The sequence below is a fragment of the Lithobates pipiens genome, unplaced genomic scaffold (assembly GCF_037356315.1).
Source record: "Lithobates pipiens isolate NorthernLeopardFrog02 unplaced genomic scaffold, aLitPip1_a1.2 Scaffold_60, whole genome shotgun sequence".
Classification (NCBI taxonomy): Eukaryota; Metazoa; Chordata; class Amphibia; order Anura; family Ranidae; genus Lithobates; species Lithobates pipiens.
Window position 1 is genome coordinate 3051227 of NW_027507882.1, and position 21283 is coordinate 3072509.

At 46.5% G+C, this 21283-nt stretch overlaps 1 protein-coding gene and 1 non-coding gene across 2 annotated transcripts in view; one reads left to right on the forward strand and one right to left on the reverse strand.

The window, feature by feature from the left end:
• Positions 1 to 21283, forward strand: part of LOC143958281 (adrenodoxin-like) — a 126669-nt gene that overhangs the window by 15362 nt on the left and 90024 nt on the right. The gene's annotated exons all lie outside the window — the stretch shown is intronic.
• Positions 13774 to 13881, reverse strand: LOC143958284 (U6 spliceosomal RNA). Its single transcript, XR_013270118.1, has one exon. It is a non-coding gene; the product is annotated as a U6 spliceosomal RNA (small nuclear RNA).

Genomic DNA, 21283 nt, shown 5'->3' on the forward strand with positions numbered 1-21283 from the left:
CTATTGTGCAATTTTGGTGAGCCTTTGTGAATTTTAGCCTCAGTTTCCTGTTCTTAGCTGACAAGAGTGGCACCTGGTGTGGTCTTCTACTGCTGTAGTGGTTATTTGAGTTACTGTTGCCTTTCTATCATCTTGAACCAGTCTGCCCATTCTCCTCTGACAGCAACAAAACATTATTTACCACACAACTGCCGCACACTGGATATTTTCACTTTTTCAGACCACTCTCTATAAACCCGAGAGATAGTTTTGTGTGAAAATCCCAGTAGATAAGCATTTTTTTAAATACTCAGACCAGTCTGTCTGGTACCAACAGCCATGCCACCTTCAAAGTCACTTAAATCCCCTTTCTTCCCCATTATGATGTTTGGTTTGAACTTCAGCAAGTCATCTTCAATGTGTCTAGATGCCTAAATACATTGAGTTGCTGCCATGTGATTTTATGATTAGCAATTTATGTTACCAAGCAAATGAACAGGTGTATCCCATACCTAAAAGTGGTCGGTGAGTGTATATAGGGTATACGGTACTTCAGCAGATGCACGGAGGTGCCGTTAAAGGGGTTGTAAAGGTAAATGTTTTTTCTCCTTAATGCAGTCCCGGCGCCCCCAGGCCCCCCGTTTTACTTACCTCACCCCTCGAAAGTCCCGCGCTCCTCCCCCGACGTCCTTTCCACCGTTCAGCCTGGCCGCTGATTGGCTGGAGTGGATGGATGGAAAGCAGCGCAGCCATTGGCTCGTGCTGCTGTCAATCACATCCACTGACGCGGAGCGCCGGGGGCGGGGCCGTGTGATACAGCGAGAGGCTATAGCCGCCGGCTGTATCACGGGAGCACGCCCACAGATGCTTCTCACCATGCGAGGGAGCTCGCATGAACGTGAGAAGCACCTGCAGGAGGAAGCAGAGACAGCCGCAGAGGGACCCCAGAAGAGCAGGTTTGGGGCCACTCTGTGCAAAACGAGCTACACAGTGGAGGTAAGTATAACATGTTTGTTATTTAAAAAAAAAAAAATTCACTTTACAATCCCTTTAATTGTTACTAGCATCCCCGCACAACTGCAAATATGCGCGTTTTCTCAAGCCGAACCAGCACCCGTACTTAGTCATGCCTATAGTTGTAAACCAAGTCATAAAAGTGTATATCCAACCAACCCTTTTTTAACAAGTAAAATTTAAAGCGATATTAACCCTTTCATGGCTAAGCCTATTTTTGGCATTTGGTGTTTACAAGTTAAAATCCATATTTTTTGCTAGAAAATTACTTGTAACCCCCAAACATTATATATTTTTTTTTAGCAGAGACTCTAGAGAATAAAATGGCGATTGTTGCAATCTTTTATGTCACACGGTATTTGTGCAGCGGTGTTTTAAACGCAACTTTTTGGGAAAAGGGACACTTTCATTATTAAAAAAAAAGAAACAGTAAAATTAGCCCAATTTTTTTGCACAATGTGAAAGATAATGTTATGCCAAGTAAATAGATACCAAACATGTCAAACTTTAAAAATGCACGCACCCTGGATTGACAACAAAGTACGGTACCTAAAAATCTCAATAGGCGACGCTTTCAATTTTTTTTACGGTTACCAGGTTAGTGTTACAGAGGAGGTCTAGTGCTAGAATTATTGCTCTTGCTCTGACGATCACAGCGATACCTCACATGTGTGATTTGAACACCGTTTACATATATGGGCACGACTTCCGTATGCATTTTCTTTGCTTCGCAAGCTCGCGGGGATGGCGGGCACTTTAAAACATTTTTTTTTTTTAAATGAATAAATTGTTTTTTAAAAAAAATAAAAAATTTGTTAACTTTTATTGCTATCACAAGGAATGTAAACATCCCTTGTGACAGTAATAGGTGGTGACAGGTACTCTTTATGGAGGGATCGGGGGTCTAAAAGACCCCCGATCCCTCCTTTACACTTCAATGTATTCAGATCACCGAAAACTGCGATTCTGAATACTGTATATTTTTTTAAAACCAGCGCCATTGGCAGCCGAGTAAACGGGAAGTGACGTCATGACGTTGCTTCCGTGTTTACTATTAGGATACTGGAACGAAGCCGATTACGGCTTTGTTCCAGTTCCTCCCCAGCACCCGGAGGCATCGGATCTTGAATCGCTGCTCCCGATCGAGCGGGAGCACCGGTAACAGTGGTGGGAGGCGGCGGGAGGGGGGGACGTCCCCTCCCGCTCCTCCGGCATAACAGCCGAGCGGCTTTTAGCCGCTTCGATTGTTATGGCTGGATAGCCAATCACCCGCTGGAAAAAACGGTACTGGAATGATGCCTGCGGGCATCATCCCGGTATAACCCCCGGAAGCCGAGTATGCAGATCTGCGTACGCTCGGCAGGAAGGGGTTAATACCAAAACCAAAAATTTTATATAGTGGGGAAAAATAATGATTTGCTCCCCTGCAGGTTCTGTAAGTTTGCCCACTTACAAAGAAATTAAAGGTCTATAATTTTTATCATAGGTGTATTTTAAATGATAGAGACAGAATATCAACCAAAAATCTACAAAAAAACACATAAAACAAATGCTATAAATTGAGTTGCAGTTCAGTGAGTAAAATAAGTATTTGATGCCCAAAGCATGACTTAGTTACTTGGTGAAGAAACCCTTGTTGGCGAGCACAGAGGTCAGACGTTTCTTGTAGTTGGTGACCAGGTTTACACACATCTCAGGAGAGATTTTGGTCCACTCTTCTTTACAGATCTTCTCGAAATCCTTAAGGTTTCTTGGCTGTCTCTTGGCAACTCAAAGTTTCAGTTCCCTCCATACATTTGCTATGGGGTTAAGGTCTAGAGACTGGCTAGGCCATTCCATGACCTTAATATGCTTCTTTTTGAGCCACTCCTTTGTTGACTTGGTGGTATGTTTTGGGTCATTGTCATGATAAAAGGCCCATCCATGACCCATCTTCAGTGTCCTGGCTGAGGGGAGAAGGTTCTCATCCAAGAATTTACAATACATGGTCCCGTCCATTGGTCCCTCAATGCGGCAAAGTTGGCCTGTCCCTTTAGCAGAGGAACGGCCCCAAAGCATAATGTTTCCACCTCCATGCTTGACTGTAGCGATGGTGTTCTTAGGGTCATAGTCAGCATTTTTCTTCCTCCAAACATGGTGAGTGCCTCTCCTCATTTTTATTTTTTTTATTTTTTTTATTTTAACGTACTGAACACCAGTCAGTATTGTATTGAAGTATTGTAAGAAGAGTAATGAAGAAATTAAATTTTTTTTCTTTTTTTTTTTTACATATTGTCACCAGTCAGTATCGTTGAGTGGTGACAATGGGGGTTATTTACGAAAGGCAAATCCACTTTTCACTACAAGTGCAAAGTGCACTTGAAATGACACAGAAAGTGCACTTGGAAGTAAAGTGGCTGTAGATCCGAGGGGGACATGCAAGGAAATGTAAAATATTTTTTTTATCTTGCACTTGATTGGATGATAAAATCAGCAGTGCTTCCCCTCATTTCAGATCTACCCCTCAGATTTACAGCGACTGCACTTCCAAGTGCACTTTCAGTGCAATTTCAAGTGCACTTTGCACTTGTATTGAAAAGTGGATTTGCCTATAGTAATTAACCCCCAATATGTTATATGATGATGCTGTGCTGCTGAGGTGAAATCATGCTAACCGCTTCCCGACCGCCTCATGCAGATATACTGTGGCAGAAGGGCACGTACAGGCAGAATCACGTACCTGTATGTTGCCCTTTAAGAGGCGGGTTGCAGGCGGGTGCTCGCCGAGAGCTTCGTGAGCGCAACCGCATGTCCCGCGGACTCGGGAGCGGTGATCAGTGACGTGTCACACATAGCCCCATCCTCCCACAGTTAGAATCACTCCCTAGGACGCACTTAACCCCTACAGTGCCACCTAGTGGTTAACCCCTTCACTGCCAGTTGCATTCACACATTAATCAATGCATTTTTAATTGCACTGATTGCTGTATAAATGTGAATAGTCCCAAGATCGCACCAAAAGTGTCCAATCTGTCCACCATAATGTCGCAGTCACGATCAAAATCGCTGATTGCTGCTATTACTAATAAAAAAAATTATTAATAAAAATGTCATCAAACGATCCCCTGTTTTGTAAACGCTATAACTTTTGCGCAAAACCAATCAATAAACGCTTATTGCAGTTTTTTTTTACCAGAAATATATAGAAGAATACGTATCGGCCTAAACTGAGGAAAAAAAACATTTTTTAGATATTTTGGGGGGATATTTATTACAGCAAAATGTAAAAAGTAATGCGTTTTTTTTCAAAATTTACAAAATTTTTTTTGTTTAAAGCACAAAAAATAAAAACCACAGAGGTGATCAAATATCACCAAAAGAAAGCTCTATTTGTGGGAAAAAAAGGACATCAATTTGTTTGGAAGCCACATCGCACGACCATGCAATTGTCAGTTAAAGCGGCGCAGTGCCGAATCGCAAAAAGTGCTCTGGTCTTTGGCCAGCAAAATGGTCCGGGGCTTAAGTGGTTAAAAAAAAAAAGTTTAATTTTTTTTTTTATTAAAAAAAATAAATAAATGATAAAAAACAGCAACTTGCAAAAAACTCACCATGCCTCTTACTAAATGCCTCAGACTGCTTTAAAAAAAAGGGGGCATTTGGGGGATATTTGTACTGTCCTGGCAATTTAAGAGCCTCCAAAAATGAGATGAGGCTGTCGGTACTTCAGGCTTGATCAATTTCCAAATATATCCCATAGTTTGTGAACGCTATAACTTTCACACAAACCAATTAATAAACACTTATTAACCAAAGACATGCAGCAGCATACATTTTGGCCTAAATTTATGAAAAAAAATAGATTTTTTTGGATATAATATTGTTTTTTTTCTTTCAAATTTTGTGGTCTTTTTTTCATTTCTATCGCAAAGAAAAAACACCAGTGATCAAATACCACTAAAAGAAAGCCGTATTTATTTGAAAAAAATGATGTTAATGTCATTTGGGTACGGCACTTGACGACCGCGCAATTGCCAGTTAAAGTAGCACAGTGACAAGTAGCAAAACAAAAATGCCCTGGTCATGAAAGGGGGTAAAACCTTCCATAACTGAGCTGGTTAATAATTCTTTAAATTGGTAAACCAAAAAAAAAACTACCACTGAATCCTGCCTGGTCAAACCCAACTCTTGACATCTGTGACGTCAGAAACGATGGCCTCTACTCAACAAATATTTGTTCTCATCTTGAACGAGGTTAAAGTTTGCTGGAAGAATTTGGCTTTGGGTCCAGGGTCGAGACAAATAGAATTTCTCTCTTTAAATATGTATACATAGTAGAGTCATAGTAAAGTGAAAAAAGATTCTCAGTAGTTTTATCAGAAAATCTTCTGAAGATTAAGAGAAGCCAGTGTTAATAATAACATACCAAGGTCACTAGAGGAACGTTTCTAGGATGGTGTCCAAGGCCAGCTCAGCAGACCAATCATTGACCTTCAGAAACTCCCTTAGGTACATTTTATCTCTCTCTCTCTCTCTCTCTCTCTCACATCACTTTTGTACATGAGTATTCACAACCTTTGCCATGACACTCAAAATCGAGCTCAGGTGCATCCTGTTTCCACTGATCATCCTTGAGATGGTTCTAGAACTTGATTGGAGTCCACCTGTGGTAAATTCAGTTGATTTGACATGATTTGGAAAAGCACACACCTGTCTATATAAAGGTCCCACAGTTAACCGTGCATGTCAGAGCATGGTCTGTATGGTAGAGTGGCCAGACCATGCATTTTCCAAAATGCACCTGAAGGACTCTCAGACCATGAGAAACAAAATTCTCTGGTCTGATGAAACAAAGATTGAACTCTTTGGCCTGAATGGTAAGCGTCATGTCTAGAGGAAACCAGGCACCGCTCATCACCTGGTCCAATGCCATCCCTACAGTCGGTGGCATCACTAGGGGGTGGCTATTGAGGCTATAGCCCCGATTCTCTTGCCATAGGGGTACCTTACTAACCAGCTGGCCATGGCCTCTCTGCAGCCAGGCAACAGGTGCGGCGGGTGGGTTGATGAGAGAAGCAAGTGGGCAGGCGAGCAAAGATTACATCATCTCTCTCCACCCGCCCCGCATCACCGCTCTTCCACCCTCACAGCTGGGCAACTTCAATGTCAGAGCAAGGTGCAGCGGGGAGCACCGAGATGGCATCATCTCTCACTGCCCGTCCCGCATCACCTGCCCTCACTCAGAATTAAATGGACCAGGGGCGGAGCCCGTGAGCGAGGAGTATGGCCACATAGGAGATTAGCTCTCAGCCACACGGATCCTCAGAACGGAATCACAGAGGAGGCACAAAAAAACGGTGGTTTTGCAGTCTAACAGGTTCAGAGACCATCCCGATCATGCAAAGAAAAAGGAGAGGTCCCGGTAAGATGACTGATTTTTATACATCTGCTGGCCGCTTAGGCCACCAAAATGGCGCTGGCGGCGAGTGAAGCTCTTCCTCATCATAGAATCAGGCAGCTGAATTAGGAGGGACAATAAGACATCACTCTCAGGCTAGAGGCAGTCTAATGCAAGCAGGATCACAGTCATTCTCATGCTCAAACAGCCCTGTCAAAGCTAAACAGAGAGAAACAGATCCTACACAGGCTGACACAGGAAGGGAGAACGGCTGCACTGCATTAGATGACACTCTAGAGTTCCAGGATGTCATCTAGGGTAGCGTTTGGGATGCCTGTGTATCTGATTGACGCCCACTTGTAGATCTCTGTTGGTAGACTGCCTATAGTGCATCATTACGCTTAATGTTAATTACTGAGACTTACATTGCTCCTGTCAATCTTAGCAGCAAGCTATGGGGTTTGGTTGTATGTTCTTTGGGTTAGGCGGATAGTTTTTTAGGTGTTCTGCCTTACCTGTTGTGTTGTATTGTTTGAGCCGGGGAATGCCCCGAGGCTATGTTCTGTACTTTTTCTTTTAAAACAAATAAAAAGAATTTATAAAAAAAAAAAAAAAAGAGTTCCAGGATGCCATTGCAGCATTCCCCACATGCAATCAACCTGTAATGGACTCTACATTAAAAGAGATGTTGGTGTCCAGGGCCGCTGTTAGAAATCATGGGGCCCCGTACAGCCTACCTGACAGGGCCCCCTTAAACCATGCCCTTGCCCCCACCCCTGACCTGAAGTGAAATGCAGCTTTGTTGCCGTTTACATATGCGTGTGAAGCCAAAACATGTTTGCAATTAGTAAGCATGAAGGAGCAGGGGGCAGTTTACATTTCTTTTCAATTGTATTTTATTAATTACAAATAAAAAAAATCTTACATTGTATCTTTACATTTTTTATGGTCATTTTGGCTTTCACAGGGGATGGACAACATTCCTTGTGATAGCAAGGGCCATAACAGGTCCTCTTTATAGGGAGATATGAGGTCTTTTAGACCCCATATCTGTCCTCTGGCCTCCAAAGCATCTGCTCAAGCTAAGATCAGTTTGATCATATGCTTGTTCAAGAGCATATCGTGATGATTGAGCATATCATTGATGATATCGAGATATCATCAACCTTCCAATACAGCAACGATGGGAAGCAATTAAAGGGGATTGGTTTGGGGGGGCAGTAAAAATGCAGCTCCGCTGCACGTTTACTGCGCCTCCAAATTAGTTTTTAAAGTAGCATGTTTCTTATTATCATCAGGTTACAATTATCACACAGGCATCACAGTAAACAGGGGCTCTATCATGACATGAATGTATCATGACTTTATGTCGCATGGCTGTTGAGTGCTGGCTTAGTTAACTTATGGCTGTATTGCATATAACAGACTGTAACAGTACAACCATAACAAAGTCAGCACCCAAAAGCAATGTAACACAGAGCCATGACAGAGACCCTGCTGTGAGATATATAATAGGACACAGTGAGTATTCTTTCCTCTATTTCCCATAGAATGAGGAATGCAGCCGGGAGCCGAACGGAGAATCACAATATCACTCCCCCAGCCGGGACTAATAAAATAGTGGGGCGGCATGATGTATATGCGCCCCAAAAATAAAGAAATAGTCCCTCTGTTGTGCTCCCCTCCTGAGCCCCTGCATTGACCAGATGAGGCCCAGGAAAACAATTTACCCACTCTGTAAGCAAGTGGAAGCAGAGAAGAGTTTAGAAAATGTTTTTTTTTTAAATGCAGTAACAAATTGTTTATGATGCCCGGGCCCCACTGTGTAGCTGATCTGGGCGGGCCCAGTACATCAGGGCTGATTGTACTGCCCTATCAGCGGCCCTGTTGGTGTCAATGAGATGAGCTATACATACAGACATGTTACAACTTATGAACAACTTATGAACCAGTGCAAATCAGAAGTTAAAGAAGTGAGGGACAGAGTTTCCCACATTGAAGGCAAAATTGAGGAATTCACTGAAACTTTCAACAACATTATGCCCATAACGATCATGAGGATGATATACAATGGCTAAAATCAAAGTTCGCGGACCTTGAAGATCGTTCCAGAAAGAACAACGTTAAAATACGAGGTATTCCGGAAACAGTCAAGCCATCAGAGCTAACGGCCTTTCTGACCAATATAATAAAATAAATTCTTCCTGACCTACCACTAGAGGAATTGGCTATAGATCGAAAACATAGGCTGCCCAAACCAGAGACAATCAACAGTTTCCTGCAGGATGTATCCCTCCCTAAATTGACACCTCTGAAGATTGAATCCTTAAACTCCCCATTCTCTATCCCAGAAATTTTGGAAACAATAAATAATCTGCCAAATAACAAATCGCCAGCACCTGATGGGTACTCCTCGGAGTGCTATAAGAGATTTGCCACAACTTTACTACCAACACTCCGAAAGGTGTTCCAGGATGCTGCCGCCTCTTCCTTATTTCCACCAGAGATGTTGCAAGCTACAGTGATCACGTTACCCAAATCAAGGAAGGAGCTGGACAGAGCACAAAATTTAGTGTTGAAAATATTTTTATTAAGACATGTCAAGTAAAAACAATAAACAGTAACCATCATGAGGCATATACAGACAGGAACAGTAACAGAGGTACAAATACAAGAGATCGGCTAACGACATTCAGCCACAGCCGGTCTCTGACAGGAAGCTTGGAGGGTAGAAAAGACGGCCTGTGTTCCGGTCCCTAAGGTCACAGTAGGGAGAAGCACCCATGGGTTACTACATGACGCAGATTTTAGAAAAGAACATAAAAAGGAAAAGAGAAAAAGGAAGAGAGAAGAGAAAAGAGCAAAGTAAAGAGGAGCAAGGCAGTATAGGGGAAAGCTAAATAGCAAGAGGAGAGGAAGGGAAAGAGGGAGGAAGGGGGGGAGGGGGAAGGAATTGGATAGGGGGGGTAGGGTAAGGGAGAGCCCACAGCGGCCTTATGCGTTTAAGATTTGGTTCATTAAAGTGTCAGAAGAAGAGAAGCGGAGCCAGATCGACCACTGAGAAACAAATTTGGAGTAAGTGTCATTGTCCAGTGCCAACATCTCCTCCATTCTCATGGTGTCATTCATAATCGATACCCACCGTGATAATGGGGGGTGGTCGTCGTCTTCCAATAGGCAGGTATCAGTTGCCTAGCGGAGGACATAAAAAAGCGGAGCAACCTTTGTTTCTGCGATTTAATAGACCCTGGCAGAATAGAGAGTAATGCAATTTTTGGAGAAATAGGAACCGGGGTATCAGCCAAGAGATTATAGCAGTCAAAAACCTGTGTCCAGAAGGGGCGGATTCTCTCACAGTCCCACCAGACATGCATGTAAGTTCCGACTGAAGCTGCACAGTGCCAGCAGGTGGCCGGGGTAGACGGGAAGATCCTATGTAAATTAGCAGGGTCCCTGTACCACCTGGACAATAGCTTGTAGTTCTTTTCTTGGGAGTAGCAGGAGATTGTCAACTTGTGTGTGAAATGAAAAGAGGTATTCCATTCCGGCACAGAGATGTCTTCACCCAAATCCGCAGACCACAGCCTGGTGTAATGTGGGAGTTGAGCATGTGCTAAAGTCTGTAGCAGGTTGTATAAGGAGGACAGTAAGTGTTTGGGAGTTTCTGGAAGCGAACACAGTTCCTCGAAATTGGTAAGCTTGCGATGTATCTGAGAGGAGGAGTGTAGTCGTTTGGCAAATGCGGACACATGTAGGGCCGTGAGTCAATCTCCAGAGTCTGTCACGGAGACTGGGGTCCACTGAGAGGGGTGCACAAAGGTACGGGCCTGCGGCCAATCTGTGCGTTTAAAAGGTCCTAGGGAGGTTGCCCCTACACTTTGTGGCAAAGCAGGATGGTCAAAGAGGGACGTCAAGGGGCCCGGGTCCGAGGAGAGAGTGGAGTTTAGTCCCGTCCTGTACCACATCGTCAGGGAAGCCAAAGTCAGAGGGGACAAGGAGGTCATACGAGAGTAGGCCAGGTTATAACCCCATGGAAGGGCTCGGAGATCTACAGGAGAAAGGTCCTGTTCAACAGACACCGAGGCCTTGCAGGAAGGGCGAGAGAACCACTCAATGATGCGAGTCAAATGAGCGGCCTTATGGTAAATCTCAAAGTCAGGGAGGCCTGTGCCTCCCAGAGTCTTCGGGATCGTCAGTAGTTTAAATTTAACCCTGGGGAGGCCCCGGTTCCACAAGAATCTGATTGCCAGCGAGCGTAGGGAGATAAAAAATGATTTGGGGACGTGGATGGGTATTGTTTGAGATAAATATAGGAACTTGGGTAGAGTGTCCATCTTCAGGATATAAATCCGTCCGAACCAGGGCAAGGGAGATCCCCCCCACTCCTCGAGGTCCTTCCGTATACGATTAAGCAAAGGGATATAATTCAGAGAAAACAAATCAGCTAGGTTGGAGGGGATAATAATCCTCAGGTACGAGATCCCCTTAGCCTGCCATTTAAATGAAAAGTTGGATTGCAGAAGGGACAGCGTGGAGGGGGCAAGGGATATGTTAAGGGCTTCCGTCTTAGAGATGTTGAGCTTAAAGTTACTGTAGATACCAAAGCGTTGAAACTCACTAAGTAGGGATGGTATGGAAATGTGTGGATTCTGAATATACACTAGGAGGTCATCAGCATACAAGGAAAGTTTGTGATGGGCAGACGGAGTTTGGATACCAAGAATGGAGGGGTTTTGTCGTATGGCACAAGCCAAATGCTCAATGATGATGACAAAGAGGAGGGGGGGACAGGGGACAGCCCTGCCGAGTACCGTTGGCAATATCAAAGGGAGCCGACGTCGTACCGTTAACCAGGACCGCAGCTGAAGGTCGGGAGTATAGGGACATTACTTTTGATATGAAGGAAGCTCCGAGGCCAAGTTGTTCCAGAGAGAGCTGTAGAAACCTCCAGCTGACCCTATCGAAGGCCTTTTCGGCGTCGAAGGATAAGAGGCAAGCTCTCAGACCTTTACGTTGGATCAGGGATATAAGATGTATCGTCTTGGTGGTGTTGTCCCTTGCCTCCCTGCCAGGGACAAACCCCACCTGATCATTATGAATAATCTTAGGCAATAGGGGGGACAGACGGGTGGCTAGGACTTTTGCAAATAGCTTGACATCTATGTTGAGCAGGGAGATGGGCCGGTAGCTGCTGCATTGGGACGGATCTTTGCCCGGTTTAGGGATAATAGAAATGTTAGCAGACAAAGATTCCTTTGACGAGAGGTTAGAACTGTCCACCGAGTTAAAGGCTTTCATCAGAAGGGGAGCAAGCTGGGGGGCAAAAGTTTTGTAGAACCGGGGTGTAAAGCCGTCAGGGCCTGGGCATTTCCCCACTTTAAGGAGTTTAATAGCCTGTAAAAAGTCAAAGGTAGTCAGGGGCTCGTCTAAGGTCGCTGCATCCACAGCGTCAACAGTGGGTAGGGCGGTCTCTAGGATATAAGCCTGCGTGGGGTCAGAAGATGGAGGGGACCCAACTGGGGGGGTCGCATGCGGGAGGTTATAGAGCTGGGAGTAGTATTGCCTGAAGGATGCAGATATCCCAGAGGTGTTAAATGTTTTCGTTTGGTCTGGGCGGACAAGGAAGGGAATAGAATGTCGCGGGGGTCTCGCTGCGTCCACAGCGTCAACAGTGGGTAGGGCGGTCTCTAGGATATAAGCCTGCGTGGGGTCAGAAGATGGAGGGGACCCAACTGGGGGGGTCGCATGCGGGAGGTTATAGAGCTGGGAGTAGTATTGCCTGAAGGATGCAGATATCCCAGAGGTGTTAAATGTTTTCGTTTGGTCTGGGCGGACAAGGAAGGGAATAGAATGTCGCGGGGGTCTCGGATGAATGACCCTAGCCAGGTGCTTACCACATTTGTTTGCCAAAGAGTAGAAGTGGCTCCGCGCTTTATCCCTGGCGATCAGGGAGTGCGCGTCTAGGAGTAGAAGTAGGTCTCTGCGGGCATTGGAAAGCTGAACAAAAACAGCAGGGTCCAAGTCCTTCTTGTGGAGGGATTCGAGGTCCGCAATGATAGTAAGGAGTCTGCGTATGTCATGGGCTCGGGCCTTTTTAAGGCGAGAACCATGTTGTATAAGGGTACCTCGGAGCACACATTTGAGAGTGTCCCACTGGTTCATAGGAGAGGTAGTGTCAGCGGAATGGTCACCTACAAAGTCCCGAATGGCCTGAGAGACATCCGCCACACACACGGTGTCCCGCACCAGATTGTTGTTAAGTCTCCAGCTCGCTCCCCGACGGATAGCAGGGGGGCGAACCAGAGTCAGGTAGACGGGGGCATGGTCAGACCATAGAATATTACCGATCGAAGTGTGGAGAGGCGTGTCAAGCAGGGACTGTGATATGAGGAAATGGTCCAGTCTACTATATGAGTCGTGTGCAACGGAAAAGTAGCTGTAATCCCTTTCCGTTGGATGCTGGATTAGCCAGGCATCCACCAGATGGGAAGAGTGTAGAAGTGATTTAATGCGTGCTAAGGTGGAATGGGGAATAGAGGACTTACCCGAGGACGTGTCTGCGGACGGGGAGAGGGCAACGTTCAGATCACCTCCAACAATGAAAGTTGACCCTCCAAAAGAGGACAGTCTGGTGAGGACCGAGGAGAGGAACCGAGCCTGGCCCACGTTCGGCACATAGATGTTAGCCACTGTGAAAAGAAAATCATTTAGCTTCAGTTTCAGGAAAACATAGCGACCAGAGTTATCTATTAGAGAGTCTAGGACCTCCGGGTTGAAAGATTTATGAAAGGCGACAGACACCCCCTTAGACTTGGACTGAGGATTAACACTATGAAACCATTGTGAGTAATATCTATTGCGCAGGGCTGGGATAGCTCCCGCGCAAAAATGCGTCTCTTGGAGCAGCAGGATTTGCGCACGCTTCTTGTGAAAATGGTAGAGTGTCTGGCTCCGCTTCTCAGGCGTGTTGAAACCCCTACAGTTAAAGGAAGCAAAGGTTATGGAACCGTCACTAGCCATGGGGGGGCCGTAGGGAGGAGCTGAGAATCAATATGAAAGGTGGTACTATGGGCAAACCTTGGGGGACGTGGGAGCGGAAGAAAAGGTCAGGCCAGGGGGGCAGGGGGAGGAGCAGAGGGTGGGAGGGCAGAAGCAGAGGGAAGACAGAGGTAGGAAAGAAGGCAGAAAAAGGGAGAAAAAACAGTAGAACAACCTCGTATAGGGAGCAGTGAGAAATAAAGGCAGGGATACCTGTTCCCAATAGAATCAACAGGGGTATACATAAGACAACAGCTGTAAACATCAGTTGTGGGAAACAGGCCCGTGAGGTCTGGTGCAAAACAACATTTAGTAGAACAAAAACAAAAAAAGCCACTGGGTGGCTCCAAAAGGGAAGCAGCATACAAAAAAATATGGAACGCTTCACGAAATTTGCGTGTCATCCTTGCGCAGGGGCCATGCTAATCTTCTCTGTATCGTTCCAATTTTAGTATAGGTCCTGCCGAAGCGAGGACAGAGCACAAAATTTAAGGGCCAAGCTCCCTTTTGAATGTTGACCTCAAAATATATACCAATAGGGATGAGCTTCGTGTTCAAGTCGAACATACGTTCGACTCGAACATCGGCTGTTCGCCCGTTCGGCGAAGTCCGAACGTTTTGATCCGTTCGTGCCAAATTCGTGTGCCGCTCACGGCCCACAATGCACTGCGATGGCGCAGTGCATTGCTGGCTCATGATTGGCCAAGCGTGCACTGTGACCCCGCATGCTTGGCCAATCGCAGCGCCAGCAGCGAGGAGAGCCATGATTGGCCACAGGCAGGATGCCTGTGGCCAATCATAGCTCAGGCTGTGTAGTGCACGCCCCACACTATATAAGGCCGCCAGCGCGGCGGCCTTGTGTAGTGTGTTGGCGTCTGAAGCAGTTAGTGGGTGTTCTGTGTATCTTCAACACAGTACACACCGATTGTTTTCGGCCGATTTTCGATCTTGCTGTTGTGTAGTGGTTGTTGTCTGCGTGCCCTGACCGCAGTATACACCGCTATATTCACCTCACCTATATAGCTAGTGATCTATCTTTTATAATAGAGAGCTTGCAGTCAGTAGTGTTAGGAGCTTGTGCGTGCTGTCTGCGTGCTCTGTACCCAGTACATACCGCTATATCCACCTACATAGCTCTTCTCTATTTGAGCCCACTTGCCATCTGCAGGAGTTATTGGAAGTTGTGTGTGCCTCCAGCACAGCACAGTATACATCTGTATATACCCCTTTATCTCTGGTGTTCTATAATAAAGGCATCAGGAGTTAGTGGGTGTTTTGTGCCTCCAGCACAATATACACCTGTATCTACCGTTTATTGCTGTTCTCTAATAGAGCCATCTGCAGGGCTTAGTGGGTGTTGTGTGACTTCCATTACTGTATACCCCTTTATCTCTGGTGTTCTATAATAAAGGCATCTGCAGGAGTTAGTGGGTGTTGTGTGCCTCCAGCACAATATACACTACCCAACTGCTGTTTTACCCAACTCCCTTCAGGCCATTACCATAACTGGAAGGCCAGCAAGGAGAGGCAGACAGGCGCGAGCCGATAAAAGAGGGCAAGCAAGCTCTGTGTCTAGAGACAACAGTGCTGGTCGTGGACGCGGTGCATTGTCATCAGCACGTGGCCATGGGACACGCTTGTCCTTCTTTTCGGCAGCTGGACATGTTGAACCGCAACATGCCAACGACTTGGTAGAGTGGATGACCAAGCCCTCTTCATCCTCCTCATCCTCTCTCACCCAGTCTCAGGGTACTAGCAAAGCAGCTGCCAACACATCGTCTTCCCTCCTCTCAATGTTATCATCAGTGACTCCTTCCCTAGACCCACCACGTCCTCCTGAGGAGTCTCCTGAACTCTTTGAGCACAGTGTTGGGTACATGCTCCAGGAGGATGCCCAGTGTTTTGTAGGCTCTGATGATGACACTCAGCTAGAGGAAGGCAGTAGCAGAGTGAGGGGATGCTCAAGAAGGACAGCAATCTGGCAGTCATGTTCCACAAGCTGCAGCATACTGCCAGGTTTGCTACAGCGATGAAGAGGGAGGGGATGATGAGGGCACTGACTCCACGTGGGTGCCTGGTAGGAGAGAGGAGGAGGAGGAGGCACATGTCCAACGAGGCCGGATGCCCTCCGGGGGCCAGCTTAGGGACAGCACACCGACTGAATCACACCGCAGAGCTCCGCCTGTGCAGGGCGCTGCCTCTGCGCGTTATTCTAAAAGTTCTTTCGTGTGGGCCTTTTTTGAGACGAGTGCATCAGATCGCACTGCTGCTATTTGCAACATATGTCTCAAGCGTATCTCGCGTGGCCAAAACATCAGCCGCTTGGGCACCACATGCTTGACCAGACATATGTTGACCTGCCATGCAGCTCGTTGGCAAGCGTACCTCAAAGACCCACACCAAAGAACAAAGCGGACCTCTCCTTGCTCCTCATCAGCTGGCATCTCCAAACCCACTATACCTTCAGTCCTCTCTGAAACCTGCTCTGAGAGGAATGAAGGTGTAGAATTAGGTGTGTCACAGCCAAGTGCTTCCGGGCACTCTGCTAGCAGTACACCCACGTCCGATTATAGCAGGCAAATGTCCCTGCCCCAGCTGCTGGACCGGCGAAAAAAGTTCACTCCCAGCCATCCACATGCCCAGCGGTTGAATGCTAGCTTGGCTAAATTGCTAGCACTTCAACTGGTGCCTTTTCAGTTGGTAGACTCGGCCCCCTTCAGTGAGTTTGTACAATGTGCGGTTCCTCAGTGGCAGGTCCCCAAACGCCACTTTTTCTCACGGAAGACTATTCCGGCTCTCTACCGGCATGTGAAAGGCAATGTCCTTGCCTCGCAGGACAGGGCGGTCAGCGGTAAGGTGCATATTACCGCTGACTCATGGTCCAGCAGGCATGGACAGGGACGTTACCTGTCTTTCACGGCCCATTGGGTCACTCTTCTGGCAGCTGGGAAGGATGTAGGACAAGGTGCAGTAGTGTTGGAGTTTGTTCCGCCACCACGCCTCCAAAATGCTACTATTGGTTGTGACACACCTCTCTCCTCCACCCCCTCCTCTTCTTCTTCCTCCATGGCCTCTTCCAGTGCTCTGTCCTCAGAACCAGTGGTGCTCCGTAGGCGTTCCAGGGGCTACGCAAGTACGCAGGCAAAACGATGCCATGCCGTGCTTGCGCTGGTTTGTTTGGGGGACAGGAGCCACACTGGGGCGGATGTTTTGCCAGCTCTGCAGGGGCAGGCCGAGAGGTGGTTGATACCACGCCAGCTTAAGCCAGGAATGGTGGTTTGCGACAATGGCACCAACCTCCTCTCCGCCCTCCGACAGGGACAACTGACCCATGTGCCCTGTGTAGCTCACGTCCTTAACCTGGTGGTGCAGCGGTTCTTGGGCAGGTACCCGGGCTTATAGGATGTCCTGAAGCAGGCCAGGAAAGTCTGTGTGCATTTCCGCCGATCATTTAATGCCTGTGCTCGGCTGGCTGAGCTCCAAAAGGAGTTGAACCTGCCCAAGAACCGCCTTATATGTGACATGCCCACCAGGTGGAACTCAACATTGGCCATGCTGCAGCGGCTGCACATGCAGCAGAGGGCCATCAATGAGTACCTGTGCGACTATGGCACCAGGACAGGGTCAGGGGAGCTCGGTTTTTTCTCACCACGCCAGTGGGGCATGATCAGGGATGCATGCACTGTCCTGTCACCGTTTGAGGAGGCCACAAGGATGGTGAGCAGTGACAGTGCATGCATCAGTGACACTGTACTTCTTGTCCACCTCTTGGAGCATACGCTGTGTGGAATAATGGACAGGGCACTTGAGGCAGAACAGAGGCAGGAAGAGGAGGACTTCCTTGCCTCTCAAGGCCCCCTTTATCCAGACAGTGTTCCTGATGTGCCACCCATCACACAGGAAGAGGATGAGGAGGAGGAGGAGGAGGAAGAGGAGGAGGAGGATGATTGTGTCAGCATGGAGGTGGAGGCTGGCACTCAGCATCAGCAGCAGCAGCAGCAGCAGTCTTGTAGGGATGATTTACAGTCCCAAGAAACACGTGGACTTGTACGTGGCTGGGAGGAGGTAGCTGTGGATTATGTTGTCCTTAGTGACCCAGAGGACTCCGGACCGAATGCCTCAGCTAACCTACGCTGCATGGCCTCCCTGATCCTGCAAAGCCTGCGGAAGGATCCTCGTATTCTTCGGATCAAGGAGAGGGACTATTACTGACTGGCCACTCTCCTTGATCCACGGTACAAGGGTAAAGTTGCCGACCTTATCTTGCCATCGCAGAGGGAGCAGAGGATGAGACATCTCCGGGAGGCCTTGCAGAAAGGTCTGTGCAACGCGTTCCCAGAGACTGGGAGGTTACAAACTCCTGGTCCTGGACAACGCGTTGCTGAGGCATCGGTCAGAAGGAGCGGTGGAGAAGGTGGCCGTCTGACTGATGCTTTCAGACAATTTTTTAGTACGCAGCCCCAAGGTATGATCGGTTCCAGCAACCATCGCCAGCGTCTGATTTACATGGTGCAGGAATACCTAGGGGCAAGGTCAGACTTGGACACCTTTCCCACCAAAAATCCTCTGGCTTACTGGGTCTTGAGGATGGATCACTGGCCAGAGCTTGCATAGTATGCAATTGAGCTACTGGCCTGTCCTGCATCCAGCGTTCTTTCGGAACGCACCTTCAGTGCTGCTGGTGGCTTTGTTACCGATCACAGGGTGCGGCTGTCTACCGAATCAGTTGATCGACTGACCTTCATCAAGATGAATCAGTCTTGGATCACCCACAGCTACCAAGCACCTGAAGCTGATGTAACCGAATAATTTTTTTTAAAATATCACATCCCTTCAAGACTGCCTATGCTGATGCTGAGTGACTGTCCTGTTATGTTGATTGTCTATCCTCTTCCTCCTCCGATGATATGTTGGAAGAACATTTCTGGTTCTGGGTGATGCCATCAGCCCAATTTTTCTGCCCCTGTTTAACAGGGGCGTTTAAGTACAATTTTTGATGCAATGCTTTGCAGCAGGGCTAATTCCTGCAATAAAACAAGAGTATATGGGAGAGGTTGCAGTGTGGTGGCACCAGCACCAGTGCCTGAGGCCCAATTTTTCTGCCCCTGTTTAACAGGGGCGTTTAATTACAATTTTTGATGCAATGCTTTGCAGCAGGGCTAATTCCTGCAATAAAACTAGAGTATATGGGAGAGGTTGCAGTGTCGTGGCACCAGCACCAGTGCCTAAGGCCCAATATTTCTGCCCCTGTTTAACAGGGACATGTAATTACAATTCTTGATATAATATTTCACAGGAGGGCCCGTTCCTGTGCCCACCCAGAGTAACTGTGAGGACTTATAGTGTTGTGGCACCAGCACCACAACCACCAAAGGTCAATTTTTCTACCACTGTTCAACAATGGCATGTAATTACAATTCTTGATATAATCGTTCACAACAGGGCGCTCCAGCGCCCACCAAGAGTCACTTTGAGGGCTTACAATGTTGTGGCAAAACCAACACCTTGTTCCGCCATTTCTGCAGAGCATATAGGGCAGGCCCCTACTTTCAAACATCCAACTTACAAACATCTCCTACTTGCAAACGGAAGGAGACAACAGCAAGTGAGATGAAAAAAGATGGACGACAAAACAAATTATACAGGGGTGATAACCCTTCCCTATGTTTTCCAAAAAGCTTAAAAATAGTTTTTTTTGACTGGAGCTACACTTTAAAAATGTACCAGTTGAAAATTACAAACAGATTCAACTTAACACAACAAACCTACACAGTCCCTGTCTTGTTTGCACCGCCTGTATACTGCTGTTCTGAGTATATAGGGCCTGGGGGCCACACGCATTTCCTTTTTTTAATATGGGTACGGGGTTCCCCTTAATATGCGTACAAGACCCAAAGGGGCTGGTAATGGGCAGGGAGGGCTACCCATGCCATTTTTCTCAATGATTTTCAACCATATTGCAGGAACCAGATATAACATTAAAACCGCAAGCAGCTTTAAATTACGTTATTTCCGTTAAATGTCATTTTGTGCAGGGACTGTTCTAAACACGGGAAACACGTGGCACTTCACAGGCATACTACAGACACCCCCCAGGCACCATATTTAAAGGAATATTTCACTTTTTTTTTCCACTTTAATCGTCATTAAAATCAATGCTCCCGCCAAAACGGCAGTTTTTAAAACTTTTTTTTGCATTGACCCATGTCCTCTGGGGCAGGAGCCAAGTCCCCAAACCCTTTTTAGGACAGTATCTTGCATATTAGCCGTTAAAATTAGCACTTTTAATTTCGAACGTTCGAGTCCCATAGACTTGAATGGGGTTCTAATGTTCGTACGAATTTGGGGTCCGTTCGAAAGTTCTGGTGCGAACCAAACCGGGGGGTGTTCGGCTCATCCCTATATACCAAGAAAATTGCAAACAGAATAGCAAAGATTCTCCCAAACTTGATAAAACCGATCAGGTTGGGTTTGTGGCGGGCAGACAAGCCACGGACGCAACCAGACGGATAATCAATTTAATATATTCAGCAACCAAACTCAAAAGCCCTTCAATTTTTCTGTCATTAGATGCCGAGAAAGCTTTTGATAGGATCCATTGGACCTATCTATCACAGGTACTCATTACATTTGGATTTACAGGCCATATATATTCAGCCATAACAGCTTTATATTCAAAGCCCACAGCACACGTATATACGGAGGGCATATTTTAGGAGCAATTCTCCATCACGAACGGCACAAGGCAGGTGTGCCCACTGTCGCCCCTGGTCTTTGCTCTAGTGATGGAGCCATTAGCTGAGACGATCAGGTCACACCCCCAAATTAAGGGAATAAAACTAGGTAAGAAAGACCATGTCCTCACTTTATTCGCAGATGACATTATTTTGTCACTCTCAGATCTGGCTCTTTCCCTGCAAACAATACATGAGATATTAGACAGATTTAACAAGGTTTCTTATTATAAGGTAAATGCAACAAAATCCAACATATTAGGGGTGGGAGTAGACTGCAAAACCCAGAGCCTTATTCAGAAATCGTTGCCATACCCATGGGCAAAGGAAGCTATTCAATATCTGGGTATCACATTAACAAATCCACTCTCTCAACTATACAATCAAAACTTTGTTCCCTTGTTAAGTAGCTTCGCACAATAAATGCACAGACATAGGAAATTTTACCTTTCTTGGTCAGGCAGACTAGCAGCATACAAAATGATCCTCCTTCCAAAGCTGCTCTACTATTTTAGAGCAATACCACTTCAAATCCCTTCATCATTTTATAGGAACATGCAAAAAGCTAAATCTAAATTTATATGGGAAGGGAAAAAAAGCCAGATGCTCACATAATTTACTGATAAAACATAGGATAGTAGGGGGGATGGGGGTACCCAATCTGAAAGATTATGATATGGCGGCAATCATAGACCAGGCTAAAGCATGATTCGACACTTCCAACCCAATCCATTGGTGTAGAGTAGAATAAGCTAGTTTGAACCAAGGGGCTATTAAAGATTTGCTACTTATTGCTCCTCTAGGTAAGAAACTGACGCACAGACACCACCCAACGATAGCAGCCACACTACAAGCGTGGGAATACTTCATGATTAACAAAAGCTCGGATGTCAAACATAAGAGGGTATCTATCCCCATAGCAGCACTCACATTTCTGTCTCCAGATTTGAATACGTGTCAGTGGGAAATTTGTGGTATTGCCCAAGTATCAGACTTACTCCAGCGAGGGCAGATTAAATCCTTTTCAGAGCTACAAACCACAAACAATCTTCCTGCTTCAGAATTTATGACCTATGCCAGAGTAGTAAGTATCTTGACCTCTAATAAGGTGCAACATCTAGACATCCCAGAATCTGTAGATAGC